Below are 23,882 nucleotides of genomic sequence, written 5' to 3'. Positions count from 1 at the left end.
AAAGTGAGTACACCCCTCACATTTTTGCAAATATTTTATTATATCTTTTCATGTGACAACACTGAATAAATTACACTTGCTACAATGTAAAGTAGTGAGTGTACAGCCTGTATAACAGTCTAACTTTGCTGTCTTCTCACCATAACGCAACACATAGCCATTAATGTCTAAACAATTGGCAACAAAAGTGAGTACACCCCTAAGTGGAAATGTCCAAATTGGGCCCAATTAGCCATTTTACCTCCCCGGTGTCATGTTACTCGTTAGTGTTAAAATGTCTCAGGTGTAAATGGGGAGCAGGTGTGTTCAATTTGGTGTTATTGCTCTAACACTCTCTCATACTGGTCACTGGAAGTTCAACATGGCACCTCATGGCAAAAAAAATTGTTGCTCTACATAAAGATGGCCTAGGCTATAAGAAGATAGCCAAGACCCTGAAACTGTGCTGCAGCACGGTGGGCAAGACCATACAGCGGTTTCTCAGGACAGGTTCCACTCAGAACAGGCCTCGCCATGGTCAACCAAAAAAGTTGAGTGCACGTACTCAGCATCATATCCAGAGGTTGTCTTTGGGAAATAGACATATGAGTGCTGCCAGCTTTGCTGCAGAGGTTAAAGGGGTGGGGGGTCAGCCTATCAGTGCTCAGACCATACGCCGCACACTGCATCAAATTGGTCTGCATGGCTGTCGTCCCAGAAGGAAGCCTCTTCTAAAGATGATGCACAAGAAAGCCTGCAAACAGTTTGCTGAAGACAAGCAGACTAAGGACATGGATTACTGGAACCATGTCCTGTGGTCCAATGAGACCAAGATAAACTTATTTGGTTCAGATGGTGTCAAGCGTGTGTGCTGGCAACCAGGTGAGGAGTGCAAAGACAAGTGTGCCTTGCCTACAGTTAAGCATGGTGCTGGGAGTGTCATGGTCTGGGGCCGGCACTGGAGTGCTACAGTTCATTGAGGGAACCATGAATGCTAATATGTACTGTGATATACTGAAGCAGAGCATGAGGGAGGGGTCCCTTCAGAGACTGGGCTGCAGGGCAGTATTCCAACATGATAACGACACCAAGAACACCTTCAAGACAACCACTGCCTTGCTAAAGGTAAAGGTGATGTACTGTGATATACTGAAGCAGAGCATGATCCCCTCCCTTCAGAGACTGGGCTGCAGGGCAGTATTCCAACATGATAACGACCCCAAACACACCTCCATGACAACCACTGCCTTTCTAAAGAAGCTGAGGGTAAAGGTGATGGACTGGCCAAGCATGTCTCCAGACCTAAACCCTATTGAGCATCTGTGGAGCATCCTCAAATGGAAGGTGGGGAGCGCAAGGTCTCTAACATCCACCATCAACGTGATGTCGTCATGGAGGAGTGGAAGAGGACTCCAGTGGCAACCTGTGAAGCTCTGGTGAACTTCATGCCCAAGAGGGTTAAGGCAGTGCTGGAAAATAATGGTGGCCACACAAAATATTGACACTTTGGGCCCAATTTGGACATTTCCACTTAGGGGTGTACTCACTTTTGTTGCCAATGATTTAAACATTAATGGCTGTGTGTTGAGTTTTGTTAAGGGGACAGCAAAGTTACACTGTTATAAAGGCTGTACATTCACTACTTTACATTGTAGCAAAGTGTCATTTCTTCAGTGTTGTCACATGAAAAGATATAATAAAATATTTACAAAAATGTGAAGGGTGTACTCACTTTTGTGAGATACTGTATGTAGAAATGTGTATTTATGAATAAATATTACATATTCTGCTATGTGCGGAAAATTGGAATGTGAAGTATTCATATTTTCATGTCGGGTTAGCGCAATTGAGAATAAGAATCCGGTTTGTGCAAGAGTGGGATGTTAGGTCTTTCTTTCACTTTTTTTCTACATTGACTCCTATGGGGGAATACGTGAACATGCACACAATATTCTAACTTTGGTGTTTTGTGCTTGTTGGTATAGCGCAAGAGCAAAAACATTTTACTTTCAACTTGTAATGCAAGCTCAACACGATGAGTGCAAAAAGCTTACTTCTAGCCCAATTAACGATCAAGCTGAAGCGTTAATTTGCACTCCACTTATAATCTGGCCCTTAGGTTGGTTTCATATTCTTTACATTTTTGGTTCCATTATTTAAGTTGCTCAAGATTCCACAGTGTGATTACTATATGAACATGTTTCTAAAGAAGAGTCTGGGTTTTCTCCTTAAAGTAATGTAAAATGCTAAAGGAAAATGCTCTAATGTTACAGCATTTTATTATTGCTCTATTGCAAAAGGTTTAAACACATAGTTAAAGCTCCCAGTAGTACAGTATTGCTGCTGAGGATGTACATACAGTATATCTTCCAACAAATAATATCAAGAGAACAATGTACATTTAATAATATAAGTACATTTAAAAGTGTCTTAAAATTACATGCTCTATCTGAATCATGCAAGTCATATTTTTCATTTCCTATCCCTTATAAGTCTTTTCAGTAATTTTAACAAAAGTAGCTCTGTATACCAGTGAGATATAAATAAGCAAAACTGTCCTCCTAAAGAAAATTGTATTTTGAGTGTAATTTGAAAGCCTGTACCTTTTGGAGTACAGGGGTTAAACACAAAGGGCCCATCACATTTTTTTAGAAAAAAAACCCCTATATCAAATGATTATCAAACTATTTGTAGAAAAAGTAATTTTGTACTTTTTTCTAAAGCATTGAAATTGACCCCATAGTTCTAAGCAATTCTGATAGAAAGGTGACCTATATATATGTTTGTCTTGTCACCAACAAAAATGTAATTGGCAACCATATCCTTGTACCTGAATAAAGTTTTGTTCATGAAAGAGGACTTTTCTATCCCTTTCTATCATTTGAAGCTTTGTATTGGAAGACTTATACTGAGCATTGACTTGATGCTATAAATTGGAGTTGCTAATAAAGCCAGAACAAAAAAAAACAATACCTACATATTGGAGGAACTGTATGTTGTGAGATTGCTAGCTGCAACTACCTTTTTTGCTTTTCTTTTTATGAAATCTGTCATTCTTCTCTGGTTTCATTAAGGAAAAATTGTCATATAAAAATAGAAAAAAATATCATGTAAAGAAAAAATATTTAAATAGCTGTTCTTCTATTGACATTATTTAAATTTTAGGATGCCCATATATTAAAGTACATATTTGACAGATTGATGATTAAATAATATATCTAGCTATGATCTATCTATCTATCTATCTATCTATCTATCATCTATCTATTTGTATCTGTACCTATCTATACACACAGATACACACATAAATACATATATACAGTGAGAGATATTGCCAGACTTGCATCACATATACTGTAGATTATGCCATTCAAGAAAGTAAAAAAGAAACAGAAATTTTGAAGGAATTGCATTTAATCAAATGAAAATTATAGACTCCTTCACTTGACTGACTACCACACTAACGTGGTTGATAAAGACTCATGGCTATGCTCCATATAAACACAGGATTACTACATTTAAGCATCCATGCTTGACTGCATGGTTAAGTCTAGCATATATCTTTTCAAGTCGTTGCCAGGTGGAATGAAAAATTATCACTGTTCTTCATGCTCAGATTTCTGAAGCAGAAAAACAAAGTTAATAGTTGTGGGTGTACAACTTCATTTTATAGTGGCAGAGGATATTGAGAACTTGATGATACATGGTCAGCTTTAGAGAACATCCTCAAAGCCATTCAGGCCAGGAGCAATTTGAGATGCAACATTGATGGGGGATCATTTAAAGTGTATTCAACCTTATGAGAAGCCTCTTTCACTGCACACATCAAAAGAAAAGATGTTTTCTTTCAGCCCCATTAGCGTGTATATGTTTTATTTAACCCATAACTCCAACAGAGGTCTGCAAACTATTATTGGTAGCCAATGAGTTAAAGGGACAGTCTAGTCAAAATTAAACTTTAATGATTCAGATAGGGCATGCAATTTTAAACAACTTTCCAATTTACTAATTTCTAAGCAGTTGAAGACTGCCTGTTATCTCAGTGCCTTTCGACAGCTTTTCACAGTTAGACAGTGCTAGTTCATGTGTGTGATATAGATAACATTGTGCTCACTCCCATGTAGTTATTTACGAGTCAGCGCTGATTGGCTAAAATTCATATCTTTCAAAAGAACTGAAATAAGGGGGCAGTCTGCAAAGACTTAGCTACAAGGTAATCATAAAGGTAAAATGTGTATTAAGTTAACAGTGTTGGTTATGCAAAACTGGGGAATGGGTAATAAAGGGATTATTTATGTTTTTAAACAATAACAATTTTTAAGTAGACAGTCCCTTTAAGTTATCTAATTTAGATAGCATGAAAAGTTGTCACCACAAAAATGGAAAAGCATTTTTTTAACCATGTAAGCAAGCAGAGGTAGATTAACTTATGTAGGGCAGAGCGTATAAATAATAATAATAATAATCATTATAATCATAATCATAATATAAAATGACGCTTATTCATCTGGGTTGTAATGAGATATTAAACTTAGTATTTCAGCAGAGGCTGCAAACAATACATATTTGAAAAAGTAAATAATTCCATTAGTTTTTAGATATTTATATTAGTAGTTTCAAGATCTTCATTTTTTTATTTTATTTTCTTGCTACTGTTGGGCCTTTAGATTTTTGTAACAAGGCTACAGACAAGTAACTGATAAGATTTGCATATAACTAGTGACCGTAACATCACTATTTTTTGTGTACATATACAGACGATTCTGTCATGAGAGAGGGGATCTCAGAAAAAGTACTTATTGATAAAGGTAGCATATATGAGGGTAATACTTAGCAAGGGTTATTTTCCATTATGAAGAGAATTGTGTAGATGGGGCTTACCAGTGAGCAGAATCATATAGGTCTAGATTGCGAGTGGGGTGCAAAAATTTGCCTGCAAGCGATAAGTGGTTTCTGCTGGTATTACGAGTTGAAAGTAAACGTTATCGCTTGAGCACATATCACTATTGTGATTACCGCGTCCTCAGAGCTCTGATTAACTGCTTTGCGAAACTAAAAGTTGCACAAAACACATAAAAAATACATTACAAAGTATAGTTACACTGATAATAACACTGTCTAATAAAAATATTAAAAAAATATTGCACAATAAAAATGTTATAAAGGCTCAAAATATGAGGTCTCAGGTGTTAGAAAAAAAAAAGGGCAAGCAAAGGGCTTTAACATTGAGATATGTGCATATATATATATATATATATATATATATATATATATATATATATATATATATATATATAAATAAATAAATATGTCTGTATATGTGTACATATTTTGCATAAATTAAAAGAGAGAAGCGCTCAACCTGGGAACGAACAATAGCATAATAGCTTGTTCTATGGCTAGTTACCACCCAAGAAGCAGCCTCTTTTTGCTCAATATGTGCCTTTCACAGAGAAAAACTTTTCTAAAGCATATCAGTCTGATCCTGACTTAACAGTATAGTCCAGCCCTGAAATACCAGGCAATCCCTCTCTGAACAAGAGAAACAGCAAAGCCCCAGACGGACGTTTTGGCCTATTGTGGGTCTCGTCAGTGAGGTGCAGCCATATCCCTCTAGGCACACTAAGCAACGGGTCCACGTCTGGATTCCCGCATCACACTTAGGGAAACTTCCCAAAATGTTGTAATTTGCATAAATAAAAAGAGAGAAGTGCTCAACCTAGGAACGAACAATAGCATAATAGCTTGTTCTATGGCTAGTTACCACCCAAGAAGCAGCCTCTTTTTGCTCAATATGTGCCTTTCACAGAGAAGAACTTTCCTAAAGCATATCCGTTTGATCCTGACTTAACAGTATAGTACAGCCCTAAAATACCAGGCAATCCCTCTCTCTCCCCCCTCTCTATTGCTCTCTCTCCCCTCTTTTTTGCTCTCTCTCCCCTCTTTTGCTCACTCTCCCACCTCTCTTTTGCTTGCTCACCCCTCTTTTGCTCTCTCTCCTTTCTCTTTTGCTCTCTCTCTCCTTCCCTCTCTTTTGCTCTCTCTCCCCCTCTCTTTTGCTCTCTCTCTCTCCCTCTCTTTTGCTCTCTCTCTTCTCCCTCTTTTGCTCTCTCCCCCCCCTCTTTTGCTTTCTCTCCCCCTCTCTCTTTTGCTCTCTATCCCCCCTCTCTTTTGCGCTCTCTTTCCCTCCTATCTTTTGCTCTCTCTCTCTCTTTCCCCTCTCTTTTGCTTTCTCTCCCCCCTCACTTTTGCTCTCTCTCTCCCCCTCTTCTCTTTTACTCTCTCTCACCCCTCCTCTCTTTTGCTTTCTCCCCTCTGTTTTGTTCTGTCCCCTCTGTTGCTTTCTCCCCCCCGCCCGGCCACGCCTAGATGCCATGCCTGCCGGCCAGGCCCTCATCACGAAATGCACGCCTGTCCACGCCCCATCACGATACGCCTGGCCACGGCACTCCCGCCCAGCCATGCCCCCCCCACGGCAGTTTCCGAAAAACACTTTCTCTGCTGCTCAAGGCCAAGTATTTTTGTCCTTGCGCAGTCTCTACTGCACATAACTGCATCTGACAAACATACCTGGCTTTTTATTATATAGGCTATATATATAAATATATTTATATATATATATATTTAAGACTAAATAGAACATATTATTCTATGTGAAGAACATTGGAATGTGAAATATTCATGTCGTGTTAGCGCACATGAGAATATGCGATTAGGTTTGGGCACGAGTAGGGTGTTATTTTTTTAAAACTTTTTTGCTCCATTGACTTTTAGGGGAAATATGTGAATGCGCATGCAATATTCTAAGTTCGACTTTTTGTTCTTGTCGGGTTAGCGCACTAGTTAAACAGTTTACTTTCAAGTCATAATACGAGCGCAACCCAACACGCGCATAAAGCTTACTTCTAGCGCAATCCATTCTCGAGTGGGAGCGTTAAATAGCGCGCCACTTGTAATCTGGCCCATAGATGGGTGTCTTCTGTGAAAGGATGTCTGTGAGTTATTTGCTGGGATGGGTCATATGGCAAGGATTAATTGGGTGTTAGGAGGTGAATTGTAATAGAACAGTGGAACAGGGTCTAGCATAAGGTTAATTGCATTCGGTCAGAGAACAGTTAGGATAATTGCAGTAGGAGTTATTGGGTCTGCCTCAGTTAAGGTATTCAGCTATCATATTAAAGATATATACATAATACAACAGAAATCATTTTTCAATACAAAACTGACAATGTTACCTAAGGGTCTAAATTAGGCAACATGTTTAATTTATATGAGCAAATGAAGAAGCCTTACCTAAAATATTTACTCTGTAATAAAAAAATAAATGTTATATTCCTGTTTTGTATGGCTCTTTGATATTCATTCAGATTTGAAACTGACTGAGAAATGAATCTATAAAACATATAAGGATGGATTACAAGTGGGGCGCAAAGATATTGGCGTTAACACTGCTCAAGTTAATTCAATAGCGCTCTTAGGGGCCGATTTATTAAAGTCTTTAAACCGCTGCTTCGTAACTTCTGTTTCCGGCCAGCCTGAAGGGCTGTTCTGGCTTTTGTTCGAGCTCTAAGATGAAGGTGTGTTAAACCAAGGGTGTTAAAGCTGAAGGTTCATTAAGAAATAGCTGAAACAACATTGTTCTTCACTCAGAAGAAAATTATATTTTTATTTAAAAAAAAATAATACATATACATATATATATATATATATATATATATATATATATATATATATATATATATATATATATATATATATATATATATATATATATATATAAAAAATATATATCTTTATTGCTATAGATCTATAATGATATAGATATCAAATATATAGATAATACATGAGCAGCACTAGAAGGAACAATATTTAAATCTTTTATTTTTTTTACTTCTTTTAGTCATTGCATGGAACAATGTCTATACACTTTTTTCATTGAGTTGACTTTTTCCCATGACCACATCTGTCAATGATTCTAGAAGCTTGCTAAATTTATCTGGACCCTTGTGATACAGGCTAGCGTCAGTGTTAACAGTTCAACTCTTACTGCAGAAACAAAAACAGCTCTCTTTAAAAAGACTACATGACGTATTCTTCCTATCTCTCAAGTCTACCTGCACATCCAAAACAAAACGTCAAGTGATTCATTTAAATTTTTGGCCACTCACATTTTCTCAGTCTTCACATAGCAATGGGCAAGCAATATTGAGTGGTAATAGTCACAAGGGGGAAACGTTTTCAAAGGAAACTGGTTCACCTAAAATGTATTTGAAATAATTATACAAATGCAATTGTAATTGCAATTAAAAATAAACATATATAAAACAGCTGTAGGAAGAATAAGAAATTGTATTAGAAAGTGTAATTATTGTTTGTTGTGGTTATATCAAACCAGATCGTATGTCAACAGTTATTAATGTGTATAGTCAATTAACATAACATAGTTACCTTACATGCAGAACTGCTGTTAAGATAATAGGAGTCTGGTGGAGCACCACATAATAATATAGCTGTCTCTCATTTGATAGTATATTAATGGCTACCAATGAGTTGTTTTCAATGTCAATGTCCTTGCAGAGCAAGGAGAGAGATAAAATAGAGAGAAGGCAGATTTAAGAACTATTTAAAAAAAAGTTGAAATAGGAAATAGATAGATTTTAACAGTGTGAGAGTTATTACACGTAAAAGAAAGTAAAGAAATTGGAAAATGGTGAAGTCTTTCAATAACTGTGAGACTTATACATTCCCAAGGAATAAGAGGCCCATTACAATAATAATTGTGTAGGTACCAACCTTTTTCTCCACTTTAGTATAAGAACCAAGAAAAACCTCCAGTGATCTGACGACACATTGCTTTGTGACACATTAATAGAGGTAAACTCACAAAAGCTTACTGAATTAAGTTATATTTATATCTACAGAACTACAGATTTTCTTTTATCCCAGCTCAATGCATTTTAGAGGGGGAAAGAATTTCAGCAGAATGTGTGAGTGCACATCCTCATAGACTACACAATGGTCTTTTCTCTTTAGTTTATATTTCATAATAACAATTCTATTGTTTGTGCCCACTGCTCATGCATTTGTAGGGCATAAGAAACTTGGAGCAATTGGCTAAAGCTGTGATTTTGAGTAGAGTATTATTTCACATTATGGCCTATTGATTGTGTATGATGTTTAAACAATTGCATTATTCAATTATTCCATTCTGACAAACATGAAGGAGGGTCACAGAGCAAAACATATGAAGTTATATATTAGTATATTTATTATCTTTGCATATTGGTGGGGAGACGGTTTAGTGTTTAAGTCAATTTGTAAACAACTATTCATTTTTTTGCCAGTGAATATATTTTATTATCAATATTTGCTGACAGAATAAAAAAAGAGCAGTAGCATAATTACTTTCTCAGCACTATTCTGGTTGCATTTATGCCAAGCCACTTGTATGCTGTTGTACTATAAGCAAAGGGCAAAAGATCATGGAAAATCATAACTTGTTCATGGCAAGGGATTGCTCATTAAGGTTTATCATTAGTGCAAGGTTTAGCACGACTATGCTAATTAGATTAAATGTAATTTATTAACCCTAATGTTTTATCACACAGTACAAAAAAAGTGCCAAAACACTTCTGGTCTGTAATAGATTTATTTTTATTAAAATTGTTAGGATGGGCTCAGTAGAATGTGTGTATGAGGCATTTGATGATGTCCATAAATCTATTGCTGAGATTGCAAGGTAATTATTTAATTATATAAATAAAAAGAGAGAAGCGCTCCCCTGGGAACAAACAATATCATACTAGCTTGTTCTATGGCTAATTACCACCCAAGAAGCAGCTTCTTTTTGCTCAACATGTACCTTTCACAGAGAACTTTCCTGAAGCATATCAGTCAGATCCTGACTTAACAGTACAGTCCAGCCCCGAAATACCAGGCAATCCCTCTCTGAATGAGAGAAACAGCAAAACCTCAGACGTACGTTTCAGCCTATTGTGGGCCTTGTCAGTGAGGTGCAGCCATATCACTCTAGACACACTCAGCAGTGGGTCCACATCTGGATTCCCGCATCACACTTAGGGAGACTTCCCTAAGTGTCATAATTTGCATAAATAAAAAGAGAGAAGCGCTCAACCTGGGAATGAACAATAGCATAATAACTTGTTCTATGGCTAGTTACCACCAAAGAAACATCCTCTTTTTGCTCAATATGTGCCTTTCACAGAGAAGAACTTTCCTAAAGCATATCAGTCTGATCCTGACTTCACAGTACAGTCCAGCCCCGAAATACCAGGCAATCCCTCTCTGAACAAGAGAAACAGCAAAACCTCAGACATAAGTTTCGGCCTATTGTGGGCCTCGTCAGTGAGGTGCAGCCAAATCCCTCTAGGCACACTGAGCAACGGGTCCACGTCCAAGGTTGAGCGCTTTTCTCTTTTTATTTATGCAAATTATGACTTTGTTTCAAGGTTGAGCGCTTCTCTCTTTTTATTTATTCAAATTATGACACTTAGGAAAGTCTCCCTAAGTGTGATGCTGGAATCCAGACATGGACCCGTTGCTCAGTGTGCCTAGAGGGATATGGCTGCACCTAACTAATGAGGCCCACAATAGGCCGAAATGTATGTCTGGGGTTTTGCTGTTTCTCTCGTTCAGAGAGGGATTGCCTGGTATTTCGGGGCTGGACTGTACTGTACTGTTAAGTCAGGATCCGACTGATATGCTTCAGAAAAGTTTTTCTCTGTGAAAGGCACATGTTGAGCAAAAAGAGGCTGCTTCTTGGGTAGTAACTAACCATAGAACAAGCTATTATTTGTTCCAAGGTTGAGCGCTTCTCTCTTTTTATTTATGCAAATTATGACACTTAGGGAAGTTTCCCTAAGTCTGATGCGGGAATCCAGATGTAGACCCGTTGCTCAGTGTGCCTAGAGGGATATGGCTGCAACTCACTGACGAGGCCCACAATAGGCCGAAACGTATGTCTGGGGTTTTGCTGTTTCTCTCATTCAGAGAAGGATTGCCTGGTATTTCGGGGCTGGACTGTACTGTTAAGGCAGGATCCGACTGATATGCTTCAGGAAAGTTCTCTGTGAAAGGCACATGTTGAGCAAAAAGAGGCTGCTTCTTGGGTGGTAACTAACCATAGAACAAGCTATTATGCTATTGTTCATTCCAAGGTTGGGCGCTTCTCTCTTTTTATTTATGCAAATTATGACATTTAGGGAAGTTTCCCTAAATGAGATGTGGGAATCCAGGCGTGGATCCATTGCTCAGTGTGCCTAGAGCGATATGGCTGCACCTCACTGACGAGGCCCACAATAGACCAAAATGTACGTCTCGGGTTTTGCTGTTATTTCGGGGCTGGACTATACTTTTAAGTCAGAAACAGACTGATATGCTACAGGAAAGTTCTTCTCTGTGAAAGGCACATGTTGAGCAAAAAGAGGCTGCTTCTTGGGTGGTAACTAACCATAGAACAAGCTATAATGCTATTGTTCGTTCCAAGGTTGAGCGCTTCTCTCTTTTTATTTATGCAAATTATGACACTTAGGGAAGTCTCCCTAAGTGTGATGCGGGAATCCAGACGTGGACCCATTGCTCAGTGTGCCTAGAGGGATATGGCTGCACCTCACTGACGAGGCCCACAATAGGATGAAACGTACATCTGGGGTTTTGCTGTTTCACTCGTTCAGAGAGGGATTGCCTTGTATTTCGGGCTGGACTGTACTGTTAAGTCATGATCAGACTGATATGCTTCAGGAAAGTTCTTCTATGTGAAAGGCACATGTTGAGCAAAAAGAGGCTGCTTCTTGGGTGGTAACTAACCATAGAACAAGCTATTATTCTATTGTTTCAAGGTTGAGCGCTTCTCTCTTTTTATTTATGCAAATTATTTAATCATAATCCAATTACATATTGTCTTCAGATTAAAAATAAAAAGCCTCTATCATAATCTATCGGGAGATACATTTTTGGCTGTTTTTTACTCAGATCTTTCATTCACTCAGTCCTTGGCTAAAGCCTGCCGCATCCACCTTAAAAACATCTCTTAAATTAGACATTTACTTTCACAAGTCACAACTAAGATTCTAATCCAGTCTCTCATCTTTTCCCCCCTCGATTACTGCAACTTTATCCTCTCTGGTCTCCCTAGCTGCCGCCTAGATTTTTTAGTATCTATAATGAATGCCTCTGCCAGGCTCATCTTCCTTACACATCACTCTTCATCTGTTGCACCTCTCTGCCAATCCCTTCACTGGCTTCCTCTTGCCTTCAGGCTTAAACACAAAATTCTCACTCTGACATACAAAGCCCTCGACTGCACTGCTCCCCCCTGCATCTCAGACCTTGGCCCCAAGTTATCAAGGTCTGGCGTATAACACGGGGCATCAAGCTCCATTCGGAGCTTGATACATATGCCCCTACATCTCCAGATACTCTCCCGACCCCTTCGCTCTGCCCACGATCTCCTCCTCTCCTGCTCTCTTGTTACCTCGTCACATTCTTGTTTACAAGACTTCTCCAGACTGGCTCCCATCTTGTGGAACTCTCTGCGTCACTCCACAAGACTCTCTCCTAGTTTTGAAAGCTTCAAGCGCTCCCTAAAGACTGTACTATTCAGGGATGCATACAACCTACACTAACCTTTCCTAACTCCACTGCTATCCCCTTGAACCCCTTAGCATGTAAGCCTATGAGCCCAACTGTTTGTAGACCACCCACATAAGAGCTGATTACAACAGTGCAACTCTCAGCAGGGACCTCTACCCATTTGACCCACTCTAAATGTTACCTTGTATACCGCCTATGTTTATAGTGCTGCAGAATCTGTTGGCGCTCTACAAATACCTGATAATAATAATAATAATAGGTACAGGCAGACAGTCTGCCAGTATGCAGTTTTAGAGTTTTTTTTTTTAATTCTTTAAAAAAATGTTTTTATTGTTATTATTTTCTTCATTGTATTATAACTCCCTTACCTTCCCACTTCCCTGATCCCTACCAAAAAGCTCTAAAACCCTCCCCCAGTAAGTTTTCTATCATTTTTCTTTTTTATTTAATAAAAACAAAAAAACAACAACATTTTTTTTCTGTAGTGTAGCTGCCCCCCCTCATTTACCCACCACCCCCTCCAAGATCATTTCCCCTACCCTCTATTCCCCATCTCCACCCTAGGACCCCCTATCATTTATTCCCCCTCCTTCCCCCTCCCTCTTTACCCTTCCCTTCCACTTTCAGCATTTATTTTTTCTGCAGTGTAGCAGTTCCACCCATTCCCACCCTCCCCCTCCAGCGATGGGTCGCCCACCCGCCTCCCTCCTAACCCTCCCACTCCACTAATGATCAGCACCACTGCTACCTGATGCAGAGAGGGACACAAATTGTCTCTTTCTGCAAGTCTATTTCTGCACTGCCCTACTCGTGGGGCATGCAGAAATAGCGCAATCTCTGTAAATCTCAATCTTGCGTCCTTGTTGCTTGGTATTTTTCTAAGAGACCCTTAAATGAGATTGTGTGAACATGTGAAGTGCAAACTCGTTCTTGACAGTGCATATATGATTGAACTCACATTCACAAATGTTCGTCCAGATTACAAGTTCAATCATATATGCACTGTTGTGAATTGAAAATTGGAAGGTCTCCTGAAACTGACACGTACAATAGCCCATTCACATTTCTTAAAGGGACATAAAACCCCCAAACAAATTATTTCATGATTCATATAGAACATACAATTTTAAACAACTTTTTTACTTCTATTATCTAATTTTCTTGTTATCCTTTGTTGAAAAGCAGGAATGTAAGTTCAAGTCAGCACTATGTTATGTAGTGCTTCAGGCATGTGCACACTACCTACCTTGGTTATCTCTTCAACAAAGAATAACAGAACAAAGCAAATTTTATAATAGAAGTAAATAAGAAACCTATTTAAAATTGTATTCACTATCTAAATAATTAACCCCTTAATGACAACAGTACTTTTCCATTTTCTGTCCGTTTGTGACAAAGGCTATTTTTACATTTCTGCAGTGTTTGTGTTTAGCTGTAATTTTCCTCTTACTCATTTACTGTACCCACACATATTATATACCATTTTTCTCGCTATTAAATGGACTTTCTAAAGATATCATTATTTTCATCATATCTTATAATTTATTATTAAAAAAATTATAAAATATGAGGAAAAAATGGAAGAAAAACACTTTTTCTAACTTTTAGCCCCAAAATCTGTTACACATCTACAACCACCAAAAAACACCCATGCTAAATAGTTTCTAAATTTTGTCCTGAGTTTAGAAATACCCAATGTTTACATGTTCTTTGCTTTTTGTGCAAGTTATTGGGTCATAAATACAACTAGCACTTTGCTATTTCCAAACCACTTTTTTTCAAAATTAGCGCTAGTTACATTGGGACACTGATATCTTTCAGGAATTCCTGAATATCCCTTGACATGTATATATTTTTTTTTAGAAGACATCCCAAAGTATGAATCTAGGCCCATTTTGGTATATTTCATACCACCATTTCACCGCCAAATGCGATCATTTACAAAAAATCATTCACTTTTTCACAAGTTTTTTCACAAACTTTCGGTTTCTCACTGAAATTATTTACAAACAGCTTGTGCAATTATGGCATAAATGGTTGTAAATGCTTCTCTGGGATCCCCTTTGTTCAGAAATAGCAGACATATATGGCTTTGGCGTTGCTTTTTGGTAATTAGAAGGCTGTTAAATGCTGCTGCGCACCACACGTGTATTATATCCAGCAGTGCAGGGGTTAATCAGGGAGCTTGTAGGGAATGTGTAGGGTTAATTTTAGCTTTAGTGTAGTGTAGTAGACAACCCAAAGTATTGATCTAGGCCCATTTTGGTATATTTCATGCCACCATTTCACCGCCAAATGCGATCAAATAAAAATAAATTGTTTCCTTTTTCACAAACTTTAGGTTTCTCACTGAAATTATTTACAAACAGCTTGTGCAATTATGGCACAAATGGTTGTAAATGCTTCTCTGGGATCCCCTCTGTTCAGAAATAGCAGACATATGTGGCTTTGGTGTTGCTTTTGATAATTAGAAGGCCGCTAAATGCCGCTGTGCATCACACGTGTATTATGACTAGCAGTGAAGGGGTTAATTAGGTAGCTTGTAGGGAGTTTGCAGGGTTAATTTTAGCTTTAGTGTAGAGATCAGCCTCCCACCTGAAACATCAGACCCCCTGATCCCTCCCAAACAGCTCTCTTCCCTCCCACACCCCACAATTGTTCCCGCCATCTTAAGTACTGCCAGAAAGTCTGCCAGTACTAATATAAAAAGGTATATTTGTGGGGTTTTTTTGTTTTTTAATAGCATATTTGCATATGCTGCTGTGTAGAATCCCCCCTTAGCCCCCAATATCATGGATCCCCCATCAAACAGTTCTCTAACCCTCCCCCTCTAGCCTAATGGGCGCCATCTTGGGTACTGGCAGCTGTCTGCCAGTACCCAGTTAAGTAAAAAAAAAAAGATTCTTTAATGTTAAGCTACTTTCTGTAGTGTTGCTACAACCCCCCCCTCCCAGAACCCTTCGATTACTTTATAAATACAATTTCCCCCACCTTTTCTCCCAATGTATTATTTTAGTTTTCTGTAGGTAGCGGTTCCCACCCACTCCCGCCCCGTGCACGCGCCCGCCCGCCGCCCCCCGTGCACGTGCGCGCTTCCATGCGCGCCCTCGGGTACTCCCGCCTCTGATCCCGCCCCCCTCCACATGATCACGGGCCCATTGCAGGCCACCCACCCGCCTCCCTGTTGCGCTCCCACCCACCAACGATGCTCCGGTGCAGAGAGGGCCACAGAGTGGCTCTCTCTGCATCGGAGGCTTGTAAAAGGGTATTGCAGGATGCCTCCATATCGAGGCATCACTGCAATACCCTCAGAGCTGCTGGAAGCGATCGCAATCACTTCCAGCACTCTGTTAGACAACTGACGTACCAGGTTCGTCTATTGTCATTAACTGCTTGTTAATGCATGACGTACCTGGTACGTCAGTTGTCATTAAGGGGTTAAAGAAACATTTGGGGTTTCATGTCCCTTTAAGATTACATTAAAGCTCGAGTTCTGGAACCCTTTTGTTAACTCAGTAAGGATAGAACTCATTAACATGTGTGACATTCAGCTATTGTCATCACAAGACACCCTCAACACATCCATATGAATACCATATGTATCCTGGCAGGATGGACAGACTTCTATAGGTACTTCAGAACATCTACACTTATAAATAGCGTGATTTCATATCTGAATGTATTTCACACGCACACTGGCGTGATTGTCACAAACAGTACTGGCATTGTTCAAATCTTGCTTTTATACGCATAATCGTGACTTTCCGAGTTAACTATTGCAATCCGTTTCTATCCGGCAACTGCCAATCCATCTAAATGCATCTATTAGATTGATGTGCAGACTGTGCACTGTTTTTCTATCACTTTATGGGAATTTGAAAACTTTTAGGAATCGATTTATCAATCATTTGGGGAATTCTCCTTTCTGTTCTCCTATCAGTTCTCTGCAGCTTGCCTATGGAGAGGCGCACATATGCGCCCGTATTTATCATAAAAAAAGTATTTTTTTTCTCCATAGGAGAGCTGAGGAGAACTTAGGAGAAATTATGAGAAATTTCTCCAGTCGGATTAGTATCTTCTCCTTATTTATCACTAAAAATAAGCAACTATTCTCCATGTCAGTCATATATAAACCAATAGAAATATTTATACAGCCTTCCTAGTAGCTTTGTTAATGCCCCTCTTCATATAAGAAAATAGATCTAATTTTTCATAATTTTTCATTGTTTTTGTGCTTCAGTTTTAGTGCTTTTTTTATATCTTATTTTTATGCCCAAATAGATATTTTTCTGCTCTGTTATATATTATTTTGGCACTTGATTATATATTGTTTTTTCACTCCATCATAAAATATTATTGCGCTCCAATAACTATTATTATTGTGCTTTGTTATAGATAATTTTTGCACCTTGTAGAGCCCTTTTTTGTGTAACTGTTTCTACAACAGGTAGAGAATAGATTTCTAATGCTGTTCTCCGCTGTAGCTATGGAGAACTTTAACGCAGGAGCTTGCAGAAGAACTTTCAGTCATCCACAGAAGAATATAAATGTTACATTTGTAAGTAGGAGAATTATGAAGAGAACTATATGAAATACGACTAAAAAGATCTAATTTAACCCTTAAATTAAGAACAGAGTAGGAGAATTTTACAATCGAACTTTAGGCGCATTTTTGAATGATAAATAGGAGAATTTTTTCTCATGAGAACTTTTAGGAGAAAATCTAGGAGAATATGAATGATAAATCGAGCGCTTAGAAGAATTGTTTTTAGACAAGATTTTTTTTTTAGTGTTTGTTAAAGGCTCGGTTCCATTTTGCATGAACTTTACACAAAAGGCCAACTGGGAGTTTCTCTGGAAAACACTTTAAAGCTGTAAATCTTTACCTATCTTCTTTGCCCTTTAGTATCTTTCTAAGAGACCCTTAAACAAAATTGCACAATTGTGAATGTGCTTTTATAGGGGACGAGCCTCCACACATGAAAAGTTCAATCTCGTTCACCATAGTGCATATATTATTAAACTTGTAGTCTGGAACAAGCATTTGTGATCATGAGTTTAATAATAGTGTGTTCTGAATGAGTTTTGATTTGCATGGATGCCCGTCCCCTAAAAAGAGTAATTTATGATTGCGCAATCTCATGCAACCTCTACAATGTGTCTAGTGGTAATTTTAGAGTGCTTAACATAGGTGCAATTTGATAAGCCAAAACTGGCCTTGAAAAGTAGTTGAATAAACCTATTTACACCGTGGAGCTGCAAATAGCTCTTAGATCACAATACGTTTTCAGCTAAATAGTATATATAGGGCGTTTTTGAGCAGCCAAAAATCTTTTTATGAGTGCAAGAATCAGCCGAAATCCTACTATTGTAATTGCACTAAATCAAAAAGTAGCCCTTTCGGGCTGAAAAAACTCCCAATAGATTTTGATCAAGGCCAAAATGTTTAAAAATGTTTAAAATGTATGTGTATATATGTATGCGTAGTTTGTGTTTTTGTTTTCCTTATTTACCAGCCATTTAATGAGACATTAAACTATCATAGTACCTATCTCTTATTTTCATATTTTCCAGTTCTTTTAAAAAAAATCTAATATTTTTTGGCCTGCAGCAAAGTCATGGACATACACTAAGGCAAACTCAGATAGTGCTCGTAAAAAACACAAGACTGAGCTAAGCCCTGCAACCAATTTTTCACAACCAGCTATTTCTGAATAAAAAAACTTTTTTTTTACCGCCCCTAAGAGTCTAGAGTATATACTGTGGAATTCAGCCCCTTATACATGATTCACAGTGATTGCTTAATATGTGCAGTAGCTCATTTATATCTGCCCCTGATTTGCCACAATTAAGAAGATAAGACAATAAAATGTTTCAGTTGTGTCATTATGAAGTATCTGGGTGGGGACAGTGGAAAACTATGCAATATTTTAAAGTTTTCTGTTATTTATATGTGTTACTTAAAGGGTCAGTTCACTGTTAAATAGTTTTTCTCTGAATGTGTTCCCCATGACTTGTTATGCCAGCTGCAGCGTATAGAATGTATGAGAAATTGCTCATGTATGCTTCTTTTTGCAAAAAAAGCTGGATTTGCTCTTTGAAAGCACAGCCCATCAAAATAGGCTTGGCTTGCTGACAGATCAAATCTTGTTATCTTACCACTCAAATGCTTCCCATTCTTATCTCTGTCTCCGTACAATACTTATAACAATTGAAAATGAACATGTTAGAGCTTTATTTCTTCTACCTACCACTCTGAGGGTAAATTATTCTGCTGACTGTGTTTACAAACGGCTAGATTACGAGTTTTGCAGTAAGCTGAAAAAGCAGCGTTAACAGGTCCTAATGCTGCTTTTTCACTACTGCTGGTATTACGAGTCTTGCAGGTTTAGGGGCACCGCACACTCTTTTGGCCTTACCGCAAACCGACTTACGTAAAGTTTGTAAAGTCTTTTTTCTATGGGACTTCCATAGCGCTGGTATTACGAGTTTGTCCTGGGAGGCCAAAAAGTGAGCGGTACACCCTCTACCTCCAAGATTCGTTACACATTCTAAAGTCAGTAGTTATGAGTTTTACACTACAACACCGTAGAATAAAACTCATAACTAAAGTGCTAAAAAGAACACTAACACCCATAAACTACCTATTAACCCCTAAACCGAGGCCCTCTCGCATTGCAAACACTAAATTTATTAACCCTTTAAACCTAAATCTAACCCTAATCCTAACACCCCTAACTTAAATATAATTTAAATAAATCTAAATAAAATTACTATCATTACCAAAATAATTCCTATTTAAAACTACATACTTACCTATAAAATAAACCCTAAGCTAGCTACAATATAACTAATAGTTACATTGTAGCTAGCTTAGGGTTTATTTTAATTTTACAGGCAAGTTTGTATTTATTTTAACTAGGTAGAATAGTTATTAAATAGTTATTAACTATTTAATAACTACCTAGCTAAAATAAATACAAATTTACCTGTAAAATAAAACCTAGCCTAAGTTGCACTAACACCTAACACTACACTACAATTAAATAAATTCCCTACATTAAATACAATTAAATAAATTAAATTAGCTAAATCACAAAAAAACTACACTAAATTACAGAAAATAAAAAACAAATTACAAGATATTTAAACAAATTACACCTAATCTAATAGCCCTATCAAAATAAAAAAGCCCCCCCCCCCCAAAAAAAAAACCCTAGCCTAAACTAAACTATCAATAGCCCTTAAAAGGGCCTTTTGCGGGGCATTGCCCCAAAGAAATCAGCTCTTTTACCTGTAAAAAAATACAAACAACACCCCCAACAGTAAAACTCACCACCCACACAACCAACCCCCCAAATAAAAGCCTAACTAAAAAAACCTAAGCTCCCTATTGCCCTGAAAAGGGCATTTGGATGGGCATTGCCCTTAAAAGGTCATTTAGCTCTATTGCAGGCCCAAAACCCTAACCTAAAAAAATAAACCCACCCAATACACCCTTAAAAAAATTCTAACACTAACCCCCGAAGATTCACTTACTGGGAGAAGTCTTCATCCAAGCGGCAAGATGTCCTCAACAAAGCCGGCAGAAGTGGTCCTCCAGATGGGCAGAAGTCTTAATCCAGACGGCATCTTCTATATTCATCCTTCCGGCACGGAGCGGGTCCATCTTCAAGACATTTGACGCGGAGCATCCTCTTCTTCCGACGGACTAACGACGAATGAAGGTACCTTTAAATGATGTCATATGGCGTCTGGATGAAGACTTCTGCCCATCTGGAGGACCACTTCTGCCCATCTGGAGGACCACTTCTGCCTGCTTCGTTGAGGACATCTTGCCGCTTAGATGAAGACTTTTCCCGGTAAGTGAATCTTCGGGGGTTAGTGTTCGGATTTTTTTAAGGGTGTATTGGGTGGGTTTATTTTTTAGGTTAGGGCTTAGGGCCTGCAATAGAGCTTAATGCCCTTTAAGGGCAATGCCCATCCAAATGCCCTTTTCAGGGCAATAGGGAGCTTAGGTTTTTTTAGTTAGGCTTTTATTTGGGGGGTTGGTTGTGTGGGTGGTGGGTATTACTGTTGGGGGGGTTGTTTGTATTTTTTTTACAGGTAAAAGAGCTGATTTCTTTGGGGCAATGCCCCGCAAAAGGCCCTTTTAAGGGCTATTGATAGTTTAGTTTATGCTAGTTTTTTTTTTATTTTGGGGGGCTTGTTTTTTATTTTGATAGGGCTATTAGATTAGGTGTAATTTGTTTAAATATCTTGTAATTTGTTTTTTATTTTCTGTAATTTAGTGTGTTTTTTTGGTGATTTAGCTAATTTAATATATTTAATTGTATTTAATGTAGGGAATTTATTTAATTGTAGTTTAGTTTAGGTGTTAGTGTAACTTAGGCTAGGTTTTATTTTACAAGTAAATTTGTATTTATTTTAGCTAGGCAGTTATTAAATAGTTAATAACTATTTAGTTACTATTCTACCTAGTTAAAATAAATACAAACTTGACTGTAAAATCAAAATAAACCCTAAGCTAGCTACAATGTAACTATTAGTTATATTGTAGCTAGCTTAGGGTTTATTTTATAGGTAAGTATTTTGTTTTAAATAGGAAGTATTTAGGTAATGATAGGAATTTTTATTTAGATTTCTTTTAATTATATTTAAGTTAGGGGATGTTAGGGTTAGGGTTAGAATTAGGTTTAGGGGTTAATACATTTAGTTATAGTGGCGGTGACATTGGGGCAGCAGATTAGGGGTTAATAACATTATGTAGGTGTCGGCAATGTTGTGGGCAACAGATTAGGGTTAATAAATATAATGTAGGTGTCGGCGATGTTGGGGGCAGCAGATTAGGGGTTAATAAGTATAATGTAGGTGGCGGCGATGTCCGGAGCGGCAGATTAGGGGTTAATAAATATAATGTAGGTGTCGGTGATGTCGGGGCGGCAGATTAGGGGTTAATAAGTGTAAGATTAGGGGTGTTTAGACTCGGGGTTCATGTTAGGGTGTTAGGTGTAAACATAACTTTAGTTTCCCAATAGGAATCAATGGGGCTGCGTTACTGAGCTTTACGCTGCTTTATTGCAGGTGTTAGACTTTTTCTCAGCCGGCTCTCCCCATTGATGTCTATGTGGAAATCGTGCATGAGCACGTACGACCAGCTCACCGCTCACTTAAGCAGCGCTGGTATTGGAGTGTAGTTTGGAGCTCAATTTTGCGCTACATTCACTTCTTGCCTGATAACGCCAGGTTTGTAAAAACCTGTAATACCAGCGCTGCAGGTAAGTGAGCGGTGAGAAAAAACTGCACGTTAGCACCGCACAGCTCATAACGCAAAACTCGTAATATAGCCGATATTTTCTCAATAGCCTATACCTAGGTATAGAAACTTTCAGTATAGGCAGGGATACTACAGGCTAAATCTGCTATTTCAAGTGCAATATAAAGGCAAAGGAGCTATTTATAAACAATTTAATATGCTCCAGCAGGTAAACTGGATCATTGGGAACAAATGGAAGTAGAGAAAGTTTTTTGGGGGTAAACTAACCCTTTAAGCTATCCAACACACTCATTAATTGTGTAATGTAAAATAAATTGATTTAATGAAGATTTGTGCAACAACCATTGAATAAAATATCAGCTAATGTTAATTAATACTAGCTTAGATTTCATCTGGGGTGCCAGTAAAATCAGCCATGTGGTGTGCCCAGTAAACAGGTCCTGGGGAGAACACTGACATTTGTATGCTGATTTTTTCAATGCAGTGATTAATCTATATCTAAAATACAACACCATCCAACAGGATGGACTCAGGAGGTTGAAGAAGGCTGCTGCCATTTTGTGGGCTTGACAGAGTCTGGAGGGGCGGAGTTATGATGGATAGCAGGAGGGATCATGAGCATTTCTGGATGGTTGATGGGAGTGTCTGGTCAGATTGTGGATATAAAAGAAAATCACAAACCAGTTCCCAGACTGGCTCCATCCAAATTTAAAAAAATAACTTTTATTAAAGGCTTAAACTAAGCAGTAAAGTGTAAAAAGCATTCACTTTCACCAAGCAACACATACGTAACATATCTAAAGGATCAAGGGTGGCCCCTCAGGCATCTGATGCTTTTCGTGGATACCTGTAATAGTTTATTTTAAGCCTTTAACAGAAGTTAAGTTTTTACGATCGGATAGAGTTGGTCTGGGGGCTTTTTTGTGGTTTTCTACATTTAGCCACCAATCAGCAAGTTCTACCCAGGGTGCTGAACCTAAAATGGTCCGTTTCCTAAGCTTACATTCCTGCTTTTCAAGTAAAGATACCAAGAGAACGAAGAAAAATTGATAATAGGAGTAAATTAGAAAGTTGCTTAACCCCTTAATGACCACAGCACGTTTCCATTTTCTGTCCGTTTGGGACCAAGGCTATTTTTACATTTTTGAGGTGTTTGTGTTTAGCTGTAATTTTCCTCTTACTCATTTACTGTACCCACACATATTATATACCATTTTTCTCGCCATTAAATGGACCTTCTAAAGATACCATTATTTTCATCATATCTTATAATTTACTATAAAAAAAATTATAAAATATGAGGAAAAAATGGAAAAAAACACACTTTTTCTAACTTTGACCCCCAAAATCTGTTACACATCTACAACCACAAAAAAACACCCATGCTAAATAGTTTCTAAATTTTGTCCTGAATTTAGAAATACCCAATGTTTACATGTTCTTTGCTTTTTTTGTAAACTATAGGGCCATAAATACAAGTAGCACTTTGCTATTTCCAAACCATTTCTTTTCAAAATTAGCGCTAGTTACATTAGAACACTGATATCTTTCAGGAATCTCTGAATATCCATTGACATGTATATATTTTTTTTTAGTAGACAACCCAAAGTATTGATCTAGGCCCATTTTGGTATATTTCATGCCACCATTTCACCGCCAAATGCAATCAAATACAAAAAATCGTTCACTTTTCACAAATTTTTTCACAAACTTTTGGTTTCTAACTTAAATTATTTACAAACAGCTTGTGCAATTATGGCATAAATTGTTGTAAATTCTTATCTGGGATCCCCTCTGTTCAGAAATAGCAGACATATATGACTTTGGCGTTGCTTTTTGGTAATTAGAAGGCCGCTAAATGCCACTGCGCACCACACGTTTATTATGCCCAGCAGTGAAGGGGTTAATTAGGGAGCATGTAGGGAGCTTTTTGGGATAGTTTTAGCTTTAGTGTAGTGTAGTAGACAACCCCAAGTATTGATCTAGGCCAATTTTGGTATATTTTATGCCACCA

The sequence above is a fragment of the Bombina bombina genome, chromosome 3 (genome assembly GCF_027579735.1).
Source record: "Bombina bombina isolate aBomBom1 chromosome 3, aBomBom1.pri, whole genome shotgun sequence".
NCBI lineage: Eukaryota > Metazoa > Chordata > Amphibia > Anura > Bombinatoridae > Bombina > Bombina bombina.
The sequence above is the reverse complement of the archived record's forward strand: the minus strand, read 5'-3'. Positions refer to the sequence as shown.